This window comes from Nuphar pumila, chromosome 2, assembly GCF_984573655.1.
Source record: "Nuphar pumila chromosome 2, dmNupPumi1.hap1.1, whole genome shotgun sequence".
NCBI classification, from domain to species: domain Eukaryota; kingdom Viridiplantae; phylum Streptophyta; class Magnoliopsida; order Nymphaeales; family Nymphaeaceae; genus Nuphar; species Nuphar pumila.
Window position 1 is genome coordinate 69,572,250 of NC_143250.1, and position 16,117 is coordinate 69,588,366.

Here is a 16,117-nt window from a genome sequence, read left to right on the forward strand (position 1 = left end):
CCAGCTGATTAAGACTTTAATCAATTTGGTTAACTTTATGGTAGAAATATAGTCTGTTGTATTGTGTTTAGAATAGTTTTGTTTTTTTTGATGAGAAACCCTCGTCGAAGCTGGGAAAATCCTGGGCGGGGCTCACGACCACCCTGCCTTACGTGGCCCACCTCTGAAAGCTGCTGACACACCAGTGTGCCGGCAGGGTTTGATCCGGCGTCTTCATCTCAATGCCCTCACAGCCACCCCGCTGGCCACGCAATATCTAATGATCTAATTAAATATTTTTTTATCCAAGCAATCCTAATCTATTGGACACAAACCTAGTTATGGTCCGAATAAAATTCGTACATGATATAGGTGAGTTAGATCCATATGAGATCTAAAAATGTTTTATAAGACTACATATTACTTTATTGCATGTGTATGGATAACCCTTGTTTGATTCTATTATGGGTCTATTGTGATTCCAAATTAGAATAATAGCGTTCAAGTTTATTTAACTTTTCTAAGTCACAGACTAGTAACAAACATTGCTACCGATTTTTGACCAAGAAAACGGAAGAATCTGAGAAAATATAAAATAAATCAGAGATTATAAATTGAAATATCTTTCTAACAGTACTTTACTTGCTGAAAACTGATGAACTGGTGCTGAGATATAACCCTAGGAACGCTCTTAAAACAAATGATAAACAATCCCAACGACGCCTATGTTGTCTAATCTACTCTACTTGCACTAGAAGTCCAAAGTAATAACAAAAATAACAGAGAAATATCATGATGTTATCTTCCCAATGGCACTGAGATGTCATCAATCTAATAAACGGTTAGAGAAAAATGCCTTCGGGAAGGCAGACTTGTCGATTGTTAGATTTTGCAGAATGTTTTTCTCATTTTGGGTTTTTATCTTAGAAATGAGAACCCTAAAGGGGTTATCAATTCTAGGTCAAAATTGAAAAGTTTCATATATATTTCTCAGCTTTTCAATGAATATGAAAACATGAATTTTTGTCATCAGGTCACAAAGATATCGGCATGAGAATAGAAAATATTCAAAAAAGTCATTGTTTCTTCTATTTGAGTGCCTTTTTAGAGACTGTAAAATCAGAATTTAAAAATATATTGAAAATGAGAATCAATGAGTCGACTGTTTGATTTTCAATGAGTCCTAGAACATTAGAAAGAAAATCACGGCTCTACCAGTCTGTCAGTGTTAGGGAAAACATAACACAAAAAAACAAGATTTGGATCTTAGGTGTTTCCCAAATCTGAAAATCTAAAAAAAACACCGAAGCTAATAACCTCGTAATGCCAAATCTCAAAAATGTGGATCTTTGAGACAAACGAATTGTCCCACTATGATCATCAATCTATGGATCACTCTGGATTTTTTTAAATAAAAAATGATAAGGTTTTCACAAAAAATAATGTTTTTTTAGAAAATAGATTCAAAACTTGGATTCGAACATGAGATGTGGGGGTTGTTCTTCAAGATCTTACACATTTTTTCATCAGTTGAGTAGGGATTAGCCAAACCAGGGTCCTCTGATCTTCGTTTTTTGAGTGATAGCATCATGAAAGTATGTACCTCTGGTGCAAACCTGTGGAAAATATGAGTTTGGTAGTATAAACCACCAAAATTTGAAAAAAAAAACATGAAAACAAAAGCATACAAACATTAAGGCTATCAAACTTAAAAAAATGTATTAAACAAATATAAAAAATAACTAAATCTCACATCGAGCTCAGTTAGCCCTTTCTATATTTGATAAGTGCAAGAACATGGGCGACACTTTGGCTAGAAACAAGCTCAAAATATGTGTGAGATTGGAGATCTAGATCTTAGACTAGGCTTGATGTGGGTTAGAACTAGGCTACGTCTGCTAGACTAGGTTTGATTTTGCAGAGATTCTGGTAGAGCAAGGGTGCTAAGAGCGATAAAGACCATATCTTTTATAGGGGTGTCCTACATATTTATAGTTTTTTTTAATGGATCTAGATATGTTTCTTGTGTATTCAAGATCCAAATGGATGGATGGTTCCTATTGGATTGATTCAAAATAAAGGGCTAGAATTTATCCAAGGCATGTTGCCTTGAATAAAGGTTTTATTTTTGTAAATGGGATTTGGAAAGGAGGATATTCTAATTTAATTTTAGAAGGCAAATGGCACAGATGAGGGATGAACATGCTTTCTGAAAAATGCTTAGAATTTGTTGATGACAAATTGTTTCATCATTACAAAAGGCGGTTGAAGGCACATTTTGTGTTAACGACAAACTAATGTGTCATTAATCCATCTAGTGATGACATATCATGAGAAAGTGATAGCTATTAACTATAATTTATGGAGAGTGATAACTCTTAATAATAATTAAACGTGTCATTAAGGGATGTTGATGTCACACCCCAGAAGACAATTGTTTTTGATGATTATTCAAAAGGGTTGATGACAATTCAAAGAGTGGTTACGACAATTTAATTTATCGTTATCACCCAAACACTTGTTTTGGTTATAAATTTTGATTACGGTATTGGTTTAACTTGATTTTTGGCTTGTTGAAAAGCTAAATACTTCCTCTTTAATTTATTTTGGTCAAAAACTTTAAAGAAATTATTTTGAAGGTAAAAAAGTATATTGAAGTTAGCCTTGGTGATAAAATTTGAGGGTTTTGATATGAAAACTATCTTGGTTCAAAATGGGGTGTCTACAACATTGCATCAAGTATTTATTATAGATGAATTATGGTTTCTAAACAATCAATCCTTGGTAGGAAACAAATTAGAATATCATGTTAGATCACGTAATATTTATCTTGACAAGAATTGATCTTGGTTCAACCTCAGACCCACTTGAATGTCTCGAACAAGAGTGGAGCTTAAAATGTATATTCGAATTATAGGAACTGGTAATTACCGATATGCTCATGTCTATAATGTTATTGTTGCCATTGTCACAAACGCAATGCCAAATATGACTTTGAAAATACCAAAACAAATCAAAGTTGTAATTGCATGTACATGTAAAGGACTCAAATGCAACAACAATGTGATAACACGGTATAATGACACTGCAACAATTGTCATTGATCAAGAAGAAAATTCAAAAGGCACTTGATTTTTTGGTTTGATTGCTACTCCATTGTTCATTCTAGTTTCTACCATTTTTTCAGTTATCTACATAAAAACATTAAGCCAAAATAAATACTTTGAATGAAACTTGGGTTTGTCTTATTTTATCAGTTCAATTAATTTCTAAGTAGTCAAAAGCACTAGTCAGCCCCTAGGCCACTAAAAGTCCTAGTCGGTGACTAGGCAGGAGTAGTTGTAATGCTCCAAAATCTTAATCCAAAAAATACACACATTTTTTTAATATACAGCGAAAACATAACTTAAAATAGTTGTGGGTTATGATGTGATATGAGCTATGTAAGATTGGATCCAACTTCCTCTTAGGACTTGAATCCATGCCCAATAATAAGGGTTCTATTTCAGAAAAAAACCTAAATCAAACCATTCATAATTTCAAAGTTTTGTTATGTAAATAAAAATAATTACCATTCCATTCAAAAATTCAATGTATCAAAATGAAACAACTAAGTACTTAGGAATTAAACAAGTATAAAACATCCTGAGTAAATCCCAAGGATCCTTGAAGTCCTGCTCCATAAGTCTGTGCCTTGCTTCCCGCCATTAACAACTCGACATTTCATTCATCACTTAAAATATGTGATATATAAGGGGTCAAACTACAACTAGTTTGGTAGGTATACACCAAATCATAGAGAATCAAACAATATTATGGCATACATTCTGATTCATGATAGAACATTACATTAATGCAGATATTCACGAAGCATAACATGTATGAAAGGTTCAGAGTATTTGAAAGTAGTACAACATGCTATTATTATTTAATCACATGATATCACATTACTATAATTCAGATATGTATGAAATTAATCAATATGATAGACATAAAATATGCAGAATATTCGAATACAATATGCTAGTATCAATCATGATCTCACACATAGTTTACATACAACTTATGAATGCTAGGTAATAATATTCATATCATGATCATGCTCAATTGTTTGAATTAATAAGAAATATTTTTAGTATAATCTGTGTGAATAAAGAGGTCTTTGTTTCACTTATTACCATCCACCCAGACACTTGGGGGACAATCATCGCAGACAACCGCGACATCCCAAAGGTATATTATTCTAATGAGTTGTATTTTACCTGGGTGACTAAGTGAAGCTGGCCCAAAGCGAGTGATCTATGATTAGGAGGTAAACCTCGATAAGGCGTAACATAAAGTATAGGATGCATCTAGAACTAGCTACAATAGTTGCAGACCTATCACTTAGGGCGCATTGATAGCCATGGTCTCCTAACCTACGACTGACTGATTGTTGCTCCCATAATATAACAATAGATTGTCACTCGAGGTTGTACTCCTTACCCTCTTCAAGGTAAGTAATTCACTAAATGGGCTATTGGGTTAATTAAATTAAGGCTTGTTCATTACAATGTTGATGCTTGCTATACTTAGAAATCCCAGGGCTTAGCAACTCAAGTACCTCTTTAGGGTACTATCAGCACTGTCCTTACAGACATGAGCATTTATCTCTCCAGGGTAGTTACATGTCTTTAAATGTTTAATCTTTTATAACTCATTCATTATACTCTGATGTCTGAACCGAGCGAACAACTTTTTTGTGAAAGCATCAATATCATTAGTTTTGTGTGCATATTTTGGTTCATAAATCAGTGCACCTTACACACCCAACTAAGTTCTCAACAACTCCTTGCTCGATCACATATACATACATGCCCTTACATGCCTTAAAGTATAATCTACATGTCACACATCATGATTATCAAGACATAATCTGGTTTCTTGAATCATAGGTTCTAACATGAGTCATAAATATTTCATGCATATAAATTAACTTTGCATCATGTAGCATCATACATGAAAACATCATAACATACATCAAATACAAACATTCAAGTTTTTCAAAAGTTTCTGCATCCATATTTAAAAAGCAACAAAGGTATAACAGAAAACTAGTGTAATCAAAATGTTTATCTTAAACAATACTTGAGCCTTAAGTCAGGATAATCTAGATTTCCTAGATGCATATCAAGAGACTCGATTTATGTGAAACCTTAGTACACATAATTGAAGTCCTGCAATTGCATAGTCAAAACCTTACAATTGTGTATTTTAGAATTTGCTTATGCATCAAAACTCATTTTTGAATGACTTAAAGTTCGAACAAGCATGTTTATTGATTCGAAACATATAACATTTCATAACATTCATAATTCATGTATACATTTATCAAATTCAAGTCATGCATGTGTATTTCATATTAGTTTTTGTTTAAAACCTACAAGAAATATCGGGAACACAAAGTAGGGTATTTCCAGTAAAAGGGCAATATTCAGTGGCGCAACTTGGTAAGCCACTAAGAATTCCCCAAACACTGGTGAAACTCTTTTTGTGCCAAGGAAGAGCCTCTTATCTAGCGAAGACTTAAGGAGCTCCAGAAGAAGATCATCTACACCTAATAGATAACACTTTTTATGTAGCAGTGTTGTTGGTATCCACTGTCCATCTCACGCTTTCTCGAGATAGGTGGTGACAACAACTCTTACAGGGTAACTGAGAAAAATTGATAAACCTAAATTACAAAAAAATGGAAAATATGAACATGGTCTGTGTGTGTGTGTGGTGGAGGATTTGCGAGTTCTCATTAGCCATTGGCTGGAGAAGTGCCTCCTCATTCACCTTCTCTAACTGCAACTAAAAAATCCTAAGCCACTATGATGGTGATTATTTGTGGATGACAATCCATTGGGCTTGGCGTTCTCCCACAAGATGAATGATGTGACCCTTGCTTTATGTGTCTCTCTCTACTATTAACCATTGGTGGTGATTTTTTTTTCATAGAGAGTAAATAATGTTAAGAAGGATGATTATGGTAGTTGTGATCCAAGCCTTATCCAATCCAACACTCATCCAAAGCTTATCCAATCTAATGTTGTGAAGAGTCCTCTATCCCAAACCAAGGAGTCTCCTACTGTAACTCACATACCAAATGTTGGAAGGCGACATGTAATACTTGCGATTTTTCTGTAATTATTAAATAATTGAAATATGAATTTTATGTCTTATTTGGGTGGAATTAGAATTAAATATGAATATCAATTCAAATTTCAATTATACGTTAAGTTGAATATTATTTTAATGTGAGTTTGGAATTTGATTTGAATTTAAATTTAATTAAGTGTGAATTTGAATTTAGAATTTAGAATTTAATTTAATGTGAATTTGGATATGGGATTTGAATTTGGATTTAAAAGTCAAATTTGGAGTGGATGTGGATTTACCTAAATCAATTTGGATCTAAATTAGATTTAGAATCCAATATAGATGTCAATTAGAATTTTGAATAGGAAATTAAATGGAATGAAAATCTAAAATTTAAATAGAATTGATAACACAAGTAGGAGTCCAAGAGGGTGATACATCCCCTTATGTGGGCCCATTCTACTTGACAAATCTCTTAGCTTGATATTTCCTAACTTCCTAAGAAAATATCTACTTTGAAATGAAGTAAAAAAAAATATTAAGTTTCCTAAATTAAACTCTGTGCTAATTAGCAATAGACATAAATGAAAATTTTGTTTTGTTTAATAAGGTAAAGAGGATCCCTAGGGTGGGACGTCCCTCCTAGTGGGCTCCTCTTTGTTGGCTGGAGCTTCTACTATGAAGCAAGTCAGAATGAATAAAAAACTTGCCTAAATTCTAAACACGACCCTAAGCCTAGATACTTTGAAATTTTCCTAACTGCATTAAAAGGCCAATTAAGCCTAGAATTTTGGGAGAATATTAAAAAGAAAATTAAGTGCTGAAATTTGAGTATTGGAAAGGGGATTTGAAGCTTATTATATGGGATTTGATATCCCTAAACACTCAATAAAAGAGGATGCCTACACGCCCCCTATCTCTTCTTTCTTCTTATTCTCTCTACACTCACTCTAAATTCAATCCCTACTTCCTCTCCCTTGTCTCTTCTTCTCCTTCACGTGTAAAGAGGACTCCATAGAAGGGGTTGTGCTTATGTTAGGAGGTGGATTAGCCTGCTAATCCAATCAACCCATCCAATACACCAATGTGAATTGGTTCTCGGCTTTATTTTTGGATTTTTGAGGTAGTGATACTCTAGCCCATGTGTGTGTATAGGACTAGTGTGCATAATAAACATACTTTAAAGATTCTAAATAGTGAAATACATACCTATATCGGTCATAAAATTTGTTAGACTGATTTGATATGGATCTTGGAGGAGTTGCATCTCCAAAAGCATTTTTGATAAAAACTGATTTTTGAGAGATCAAGCTATTTGGGAAAAACATTTTTGAGGCTATGGTAGATCCAAAATTTTGCGTGATTTCTACCTATGACAGTCCAAAGAGACCTTTGGACTGATCACACATGGTTCATAGTGGTATGGGACTCCAAATAATTTCGTGTAAATCGATTTTGGAGAAAACCATTCACACGATTTTTGGAAAAAACATTTTTGAGTTTTTGAAATGCATGTTTAGCATTGAATCAGGTATGACTTGTATTTGCACACATAAAATCAGATTCATGGTGAATCTGAGTATTTTTAATATGTCATATAAAAAGAAAAGAAGCCTCCTTATGAAAAACGTTGAAATTATGATTATAGTCAATAATTCAGTTTAGATTTTTTTGATAGTGGTAGCAGCATGATTAGCATTGTAATTAGTGAATGTTAAATTTATGCAAATGGTATGATTAGGCCTGAAAATTTATTGAATGGTATTTGACTTGTTGTTGCAAGTTAAAAAAATACTTTTATAATTATTTATACAAAACCGTGTAAATTGGGTGTTGTTCATGTTAAGAAGTTGATTTTCTTTATTTTAGCATGTTTAGTAATGATATCAAATACTAATGAATCATGTATGCACCATGTTTAGGCGTGTATCATTGAATGTACATGTTTTAATTTGTTCTTTGCATGTTAAAATGAATTTAGTTACTTAAATCAAGGGACTATATACGGTTTTGGGTTTTTAGACCATACCAGTCTTGAAGATTGATGTAGAACTCCCAAACCGTGAATCCTATAACTATAAAAAGTTTTGGGGGTCTTCTATACACATAATAGATGTTTCAAAAAAAAAATTGGACCGAGGGGTTATGAATACCCTAATTTTTTCAAAATTTTGTAAAAATTCTCTTTTTTACCCCTGGCCCCCATTTTCTAAATAATTGAGTCAGTTTTGATCAAAATTCCAGTTATTTCTTAGATTCACTGGAATCCAAATCCATTTTATGTATCTGACTCAATTTCGGATGCAGATCCAGTACCAAAACCCAATTCTGAGCCCCGTTATCCAACTTTTTATTCAAATTTATAAAAAATCCAAAAATAATTTCTGAAAGGCTCAAATAGTCCATCTGGTATCCGTTTGGATCCACTGCACCATATTTCTCGATTTGAGGTCCAAAACTCGAATATTTTCTCAAAACTCTGGATCCAAACCCATTTTCTGAAGAAAATTCCAAAGAACAACCTGAATTCTCAGAAAACCCTTCTTTTGTAAATATTTTTGAATTTTGTAAAACTAGTTTTAAAACCCCTTATTTTCCCATACTTTTAGAGTTTTATTCCAAAAAAAAAATGTAGAAAATACCAAGAAAAGAACAAAAAAATCAAAATAGAAAAGAAAAAAACACAAAAAAATATAGTTTAGAAACCCCTCTTTGGAATTCATTTTTACTAAGAACCCCTTTCCAAAAAGCGTTGTAAAATGCAACCCTCATTTTGAAAATTTTAAAGAACTTGGGGGTCCATTTTCAAAAAATACCTAACGATTTTTCTCTCATAAAAGAAAACCGCATGAGTCCCCTTCGATCCATCTATTTTCCACCCCCGCACCTTCCTTTCTCTTTCACTGATCCGTTTTCTGCTTCACCATTTCACGATCCTTCTCACTTTCTCCTTTTCTCCACTACCTCCTTCTTCTGCTTCTTCTGGCCTTACGAAAGAGCTCTCTCTTACAGTAACACTCTGAAAAGGTGTTCCTCACACACCTCCCTCCTTCAAAAATCCATCAATCAAGTGACTGGGTGTTGTGTTATATATTCTGTATTTTATCCACCCATCAACTCATCTGCAATTTTCCATGATCATCCAACATTCTCCTGTAAGTTGGGGTTGATATGCGATCATTGATTTGGCTATAGGTTTGCTCCTTTCACCCGATTGATCTTTTTGGATATATTTTTCTTTTTGTTCTCTGTATTGTATTCCTTCTTTTATTGCATTTTTTATTGTTCATCATACTTGAGTTCGATCTTTGGTTTCATTGATTGCCAATATGCTTTGTTGACATTTTTTGCTAACACAGGTGTCTCTGGGGATATGCATGTAGATGTTGCCCTTAACTCAAAAAATCCCCCTAAGTTGTCCCCAAGCTTTGCTAACTCTTTTAATAAACCCAAAAATAGCATTAAAGCCATTGTGCTCCTTCATTAATTTTTTAAAACAAAAAAATGCATAGCTCCATCCCTGGAAAGAACAGATCATCTAGCAGAGGGAAACCAACTTTTTCGCTTATTATTGCTCCTAGCAAACAGAATTCTCCCAAAATCGAAACTTATGTCAATGTAGCATTAGGCTCCTTATCAATGGATGGATCGGGTGACCACAATATGAGTACTAATGGTGTTGATATGGATATTTGTAAGAAAAACCCTGCGTCTGAAACAGATGACTACATAAGAATGAAGACAGTTCCCCCATCTAAGGAGGTGGATTCATCTCTTAAAAGGTTTTGGTTTGGAACTAAAGGATGATGACTCTGAGAGAAAGATAGACTTGCTGAACAACAATATAATTCTAAGAAGGAAAAGCACTCTATCGTTAAACAACAGGGTTCACAATTTGATTTACTGTGAGGATGGGTTTTATGTTGATTTATCTTCTTTCCAAACCAAGGGTTAGCATCACTTTTTGTTTCATCACGTCTCATGCTCTTGTCTACGTATCTTTTTTTTATATTAATCCCTGCATTATATGTGTTTAGGTAGAGAATTATACTTTCTGTATCTCACTAAGGTCTCTTTCCATTTGCGATCTACTATCAACATACATACCCAATGACATGAGCATGTTTGTCACTCCCTGCATCTCCATTTTGCATCATGTTCCTGTTTGATATCATTATACTCATCATAATCCACCTATAACAAGCATGGCAACAATATCTCTTATACATATCTGTCAATAAATCTCATACTTATATCCTGATATTTTGTACTTGATTGATTACATTTCTATGAAATGAGAAGTTGAGCTGAGTATTTGAATGGTTGTGCCTCAACCCCTTTTATAAGTTTTGATGCATTTGAAGAGGTCTGGGCGAAAATGGTTATTACCATAAGAATGATTGTTCCTCTTAGAAGCTTCGAGGTTGAGAGTTGCAGAAAAAAAAGAAAGAAAGAAAGAAAGAAGAAGCAATCGTTGAAAGAGTTAGTGGCTTTGTTGTTCTTGCTACAACATCATAGATTCTACTGGTACAGGAGAGCTGGCTGAAGGATTTGATCCAGAACTTCCTCTGCTAAACTCTTCTAACACCATTCTCATTTTTTTTGTTGTTCCCAATTACGACTTCACCTTTATCATCACTTAGCATTCCATCTGAGCATCACCTTATACCTACACTCATATTTCTAACCCTCACCCTGCTAAAAGCATTGTTTACCATCACATTCATATTGCATCCTATTACTAGCACCCACATCTCCAATATATCACACCACCACTACTATTATGCACACATCCCCAGCATTGCCTATGATCAACATTATATCCCCTAAGCTATTTGTTGTATCTGCTATAGCAGAATAGCACCCATTCACCACTTACCTTCATCGATAGTACCTATCCAACAACACATCTCCATGCCTCTCTTCCTATCACCTTCATCCACATACAGGCTATCCCTTTTTATAGCCTCCTGTAGCATTCCATCCATATCAACACCCCATTGCATCTGTGATCAGTATTTGCAGCAACTTCAAGACCACACCTCACTTCTACCTTATTGAACCCTACAACAACTTCCAATGTATATATCTGTTGTAGCCTATATACCTTTACATTGTCCATCTCCACTTGGACACCTTGCTGCATATACACTTCAAACACCAGCAGAGTCATCTCCCTCCCCATCCTCTTTTCAGCAATCATGTCCAAGTAAGAGCTGGGCATGCTATGTCCTCAATCCAGCCGCCCATCATCATTTAGGGACCTATAATCTCCAAGACAGAAACCAGTTAGAAGTTGTGAGTCCCCTTTCTCTCAAGACCGGGTCTTCCATCACCTTTCCAAGGCCACTATCATGCTTAAGAAGTTCTGTTGTTGCAACAACTTTTTTTGTTACAATCAATGCCCCTGCATGTCTGTGACAGATTCATGGGCTTTCTTGTATCTTATATGTATGCATTGTCATACACATTTCATCCCATCCATAAGCACCCTATATAAGCACGTCATGTAGGAAAAGCATATGCAAATTTCCCTTTTGTGAGCATATCACTTATGACATATATATATATATATATATATATATATATATATATATATATATATATATATATATATATATTAGCATATCACTTAGGATATACATTTCTCATTTAACATAGGCAATTTTTTAGCATAAACGTAGCATTTCTCATTTCTCCTGTTTTATAGGAAATGTATGGAAAAGGTTATTTCCTTTCTTAGTTCAGAAATTGTAATTCCGATTTCAATTTCAGAGTTGTAATAACTAGATGATAATGAGAATTCTTGACATTTTCAGTCCTAGATTAGAATTTATGAGCATACAATATTTTTCATAGAAATGTTTGTTTCATATCATTTTTCTCTTTTATTTCAAAAATCCACAGTGTTGAAACACGAATGACACGTGCATCATTCTAATAAGAGGTAATTAATCCTAAGCAAATGACCCACATTGATGGCCATAGTCAAAATGTGGACAATGCTTAGGATTTTTATCTTTTATGGAATAACATTGGATCCACACTGGATCTCTTTTAAAAAATCATCATGTTTTTCTAAATATTTTCTTTCTTTATCAGAGTTTAACTTGAAATTAACTAAAAATATATATCAATGGCCATAGTCAGGATATATTGAGAGTTAATTTCATTTCAAACTCTATAAAGGCACCAAAATGTGTTTTATTCTTCATTTGAATTTAAATATAGATTATTTTCTAATACATTTTATGACCATAGTCAGAAATGTATTATATCTTCAATCTTATTTCAATTCATTTAAAGAATGAAATATGCTTTTCAAAAACCCAATTTCAAATTCTTTTAATTCATTCATCATGTAGGATAGAATTACATCATATTTTCAAAATTCTTTTCATATTATTTCAAAATCCAAGTGATTTTGAGATAATCTGTCAAATATCTTCTTCATTTCTCAAATCAATCTTCAATTCTTATTTCAAATTCATCTTTCTATTCTCAATTCTATCTCATTTTAAAATTCAAACTTCAATTTCGAAGTCCAATTTGACTTCAAAATTTCGGATTCACTTCTATATTCAAAATTTAATTTCTTATTCAAAACCAATTTCAAAGATCAATTCAACTTTGAAATTTCAGATTCATTTCTATTTTCAGGATTCAGTTTTAAATTCAATTCAATATCCCAAATCATATTTCAAAGTTCAATTTAAACTTTGGAATTTCTAGATTAATCTCCTGATTTTAAAATTCAAGTTTAAAATCAAGTTTATTCTTTATTTTTTAAAATCTCCAAAGTTCTATCTAAAGATTGGGTCTTGATTCTCAAATCAATTCATTTATCCAAAATCAAGGTTTTGAGATTGATTCTGAATCTCAAAATTTGATTTTCCATAAATTTAAGCCCACCTTAAAATTCAATCTTAATTTCCAAAATTCAGATTCATCTTCAAAGTCCCATTTGGATTTTCAAAATCCAATTCCATCTTGGATTCTAGATTTAGAACCCAATTCTACTTTGGATTCAGATTTTCAAATCCAATCTCGTCTTGGATCCCAGATTGCAAAATACAATTCCATCTTGGATTCCAGATTTTGGATTCAATTCCATCTTGGATCCCAGATTGCAAAATACAATTCCATCTTGGATTCCAGATTTTGGATTCAATTCCATCTTGGATTCCAGACTTCAGATTCAATTTCATCTAGTATTCCAGATTTCAGAACAAATTCAATCTAGGATTTCAGATTTCAAACTCAATTTCATTTTCAAATCTCACATTGATTTTTAAATCTGGATTCCAATTCCAATTCTATTTTCTAAAACCACTTTTTCTCCAAGTCTAAATTCAATTTCCAAATCAAAAATTCCTATTTCAGGTTCTAAAATTCAAAATTCAAAACCAAAGATCCCTTTTCAAAAACGATTCTTGAAAATTAATCCAAATTCAAAGTTCATCTTGACTTTGAAATTTCATTCTTACTTCAAAATTCTAAATTCAAATTTCAATTCTCCTTTTTTCTTCATTCAAAATTTATTTTCTAAATTTTGATTATTCCAAGATTTGGAATTTCAAGTCTCTTCTCCCAAATCCATTTCCAAAATTCTAAATTAGATTCAAAATCTAACTTTTTCAAATCAAATTCCAACCCTTTGAATCATTTCTTCACTACATTATCAAATTTATTTCAGAATTACTTGGAAAACCCCAAAAATTCTAAATAATTTTTCTCAAAAGCATACATTTTTGCATTTGCATTGCATAAGCATAATTCTTAGTGCATTTTAGACTTAGAATAAATTCTTAGATAATATTTAGGTAAAGCAAAAGGCATAAGTTCGATTACCCTTGGTAAAGGCACCAGGAACGGTCGAACCTCGTACCGACGAGCGAATCCCGTCTCTCAATTTTCCCACAAATTTTTCAAAATACGAAGGCAAGTAATTTCAAAATATTTTCAAAATTAAGGTCAAGTAAGACATTTGCAAAAGAGTTCCTCTTTCTTCTTCCTTTGATTTTCTCTCTTCTTTTCTATCTTTTATTCCTCTTCAAAAAAGGAATAGAGGCCAGAAAGGGAAAGAGAAGGAAAAGAGAAAGCAAAAAGGAAAATTTTTGCAATGATCACAGGGGTTCGCAAGGTTTGAGAGAAAAGCTCATTGCAAAACAAAACAGAAAATCTGCTCAGTTTGCAGAGAGGTTCTAACATGTCTATTTGTAAGATTTTTAATTCTAGAAATGTTCATCATCTAGGGTCAAGATTTTTACACGTTAGAACACATCTAGTATGACACAAGATAAAAAATCTTGGATTTTTTCTTATTTCTAATAAGCACCAGAAAATCATGCAAGTCTATAGAATTTATAGTGATTACAACTTTGAGGAACAATCCTATGCTAAAAACTGAACCTATTGCATGCACTTTTAAAAATAGATTTTGGTTTTTGACATGTATTTTACAATTTACTATGAATTTAAAAATAAAGATTCCGTAGTTTGAAAGCTAACACATGGTGTATCTCCAATAAAAATTTTGGACCCAGACTCATGTTGTACAATTGTGAATAAGTGTTGTAATAGTAGAGAAAAATTTGCATAACCAATCTCGTGTTAAAGAGCTGGCCAATTTTTGTGTATGAGATGCATGTGTTCTTATACTATATGTCATAAATTATCAGCATGATGATATGATACTATGTCAATTATTAATGAGTAATGTGCATGCATGTGACATGATAGATTATATGTACGCTAATGAACAATGCATGATATTGAAATATGCAAATGATTGCTAAAAGATTATGCTTATGCATAATATTGTGATATGCTTGGCATGCATATTGATAATGTATGAAATCATGCATGATTATGCCCAAATTGGAGGTATGTAACCTTAAAAATGGTTAATTGTGTTTATGCATGTATGGCAATAGAATCAATGAAATAAGATTTATACATACTTTAGTTTTATTAATGCTTATAGTGAGAGGGTAAAAGGCACTTCTAGCTCTATGAAAAGTTTATTTAAAGCAGAGAAGGTTGCTTCTCCCCCACCATAGAGATATGAGAATTGACTACCACTATAATTGTGGGATGGTATGTATATAACTCATGAGTGAAGTTTGATATCAGGTTAGAGGTGTTGGGAGCTCTTTCTTGACGTTGGGCGTCTCTCACACACTATTAGTGAATGGTGCATGATCAGGATAATGCCACAAATTGTTTGAATATACCCCTAAGTCATGTTCTAATCTAGGAGATTGATATATGTTAGTACCCATAGATTTCAGATATCGAAACAATTATAGATTGTAAATTTAGTTTAAGTATTGCATGCATCATTTAAGCAAGAAAAATCTAAGCAAAAGTCATCCATGTATGAAAGAGATGTCTAATTCATACTGGTAAGTATAAGCATCATTTAACTATTTATGCATGATTATGATTTATGCATGTGAGTTGAATTGCATCATGCTACTTGTAGTTGATATTGTGTTTGTAATGAGATAATTGCTTAATTTTCACATATGAAATGAATGCATGTTCTATCTATATTTGGTTCTACTAGTATACACTATGCTATTGTATTATACTACTAAGACTCGATGAGTCTGACCCCATTTATAAAACATTTAGGTAAATGTTAAAAGGCCGAGGTGATGACGGAATGTTGCGGGCAGAGTCGAGAGCCACTATTTTCTTTTCCCTATATTACATTTTTGAAAGACATTTATTATTTATTTTGAATATGAACTACTATGTTATTGGGATTGAATTAATTTAAATGATGAATGATATTTCTATTTAATTCAGTTGTGTTGATTGTATGATTTGTAACTCACCTAAGGTTTTAACCAAAGGTAAAATGATGTTTTCGTTGTTTATTAAAATATTTCTTTTATGTAATATGGTCAAGTCGGTTTTGCCTTTGGTGGTTTCATACTGGATTTGTTACTTAGAAGCTAAGACGCGCTCACGCTTGCACTCGGATGGGTTATTTAGTATTTGGTAC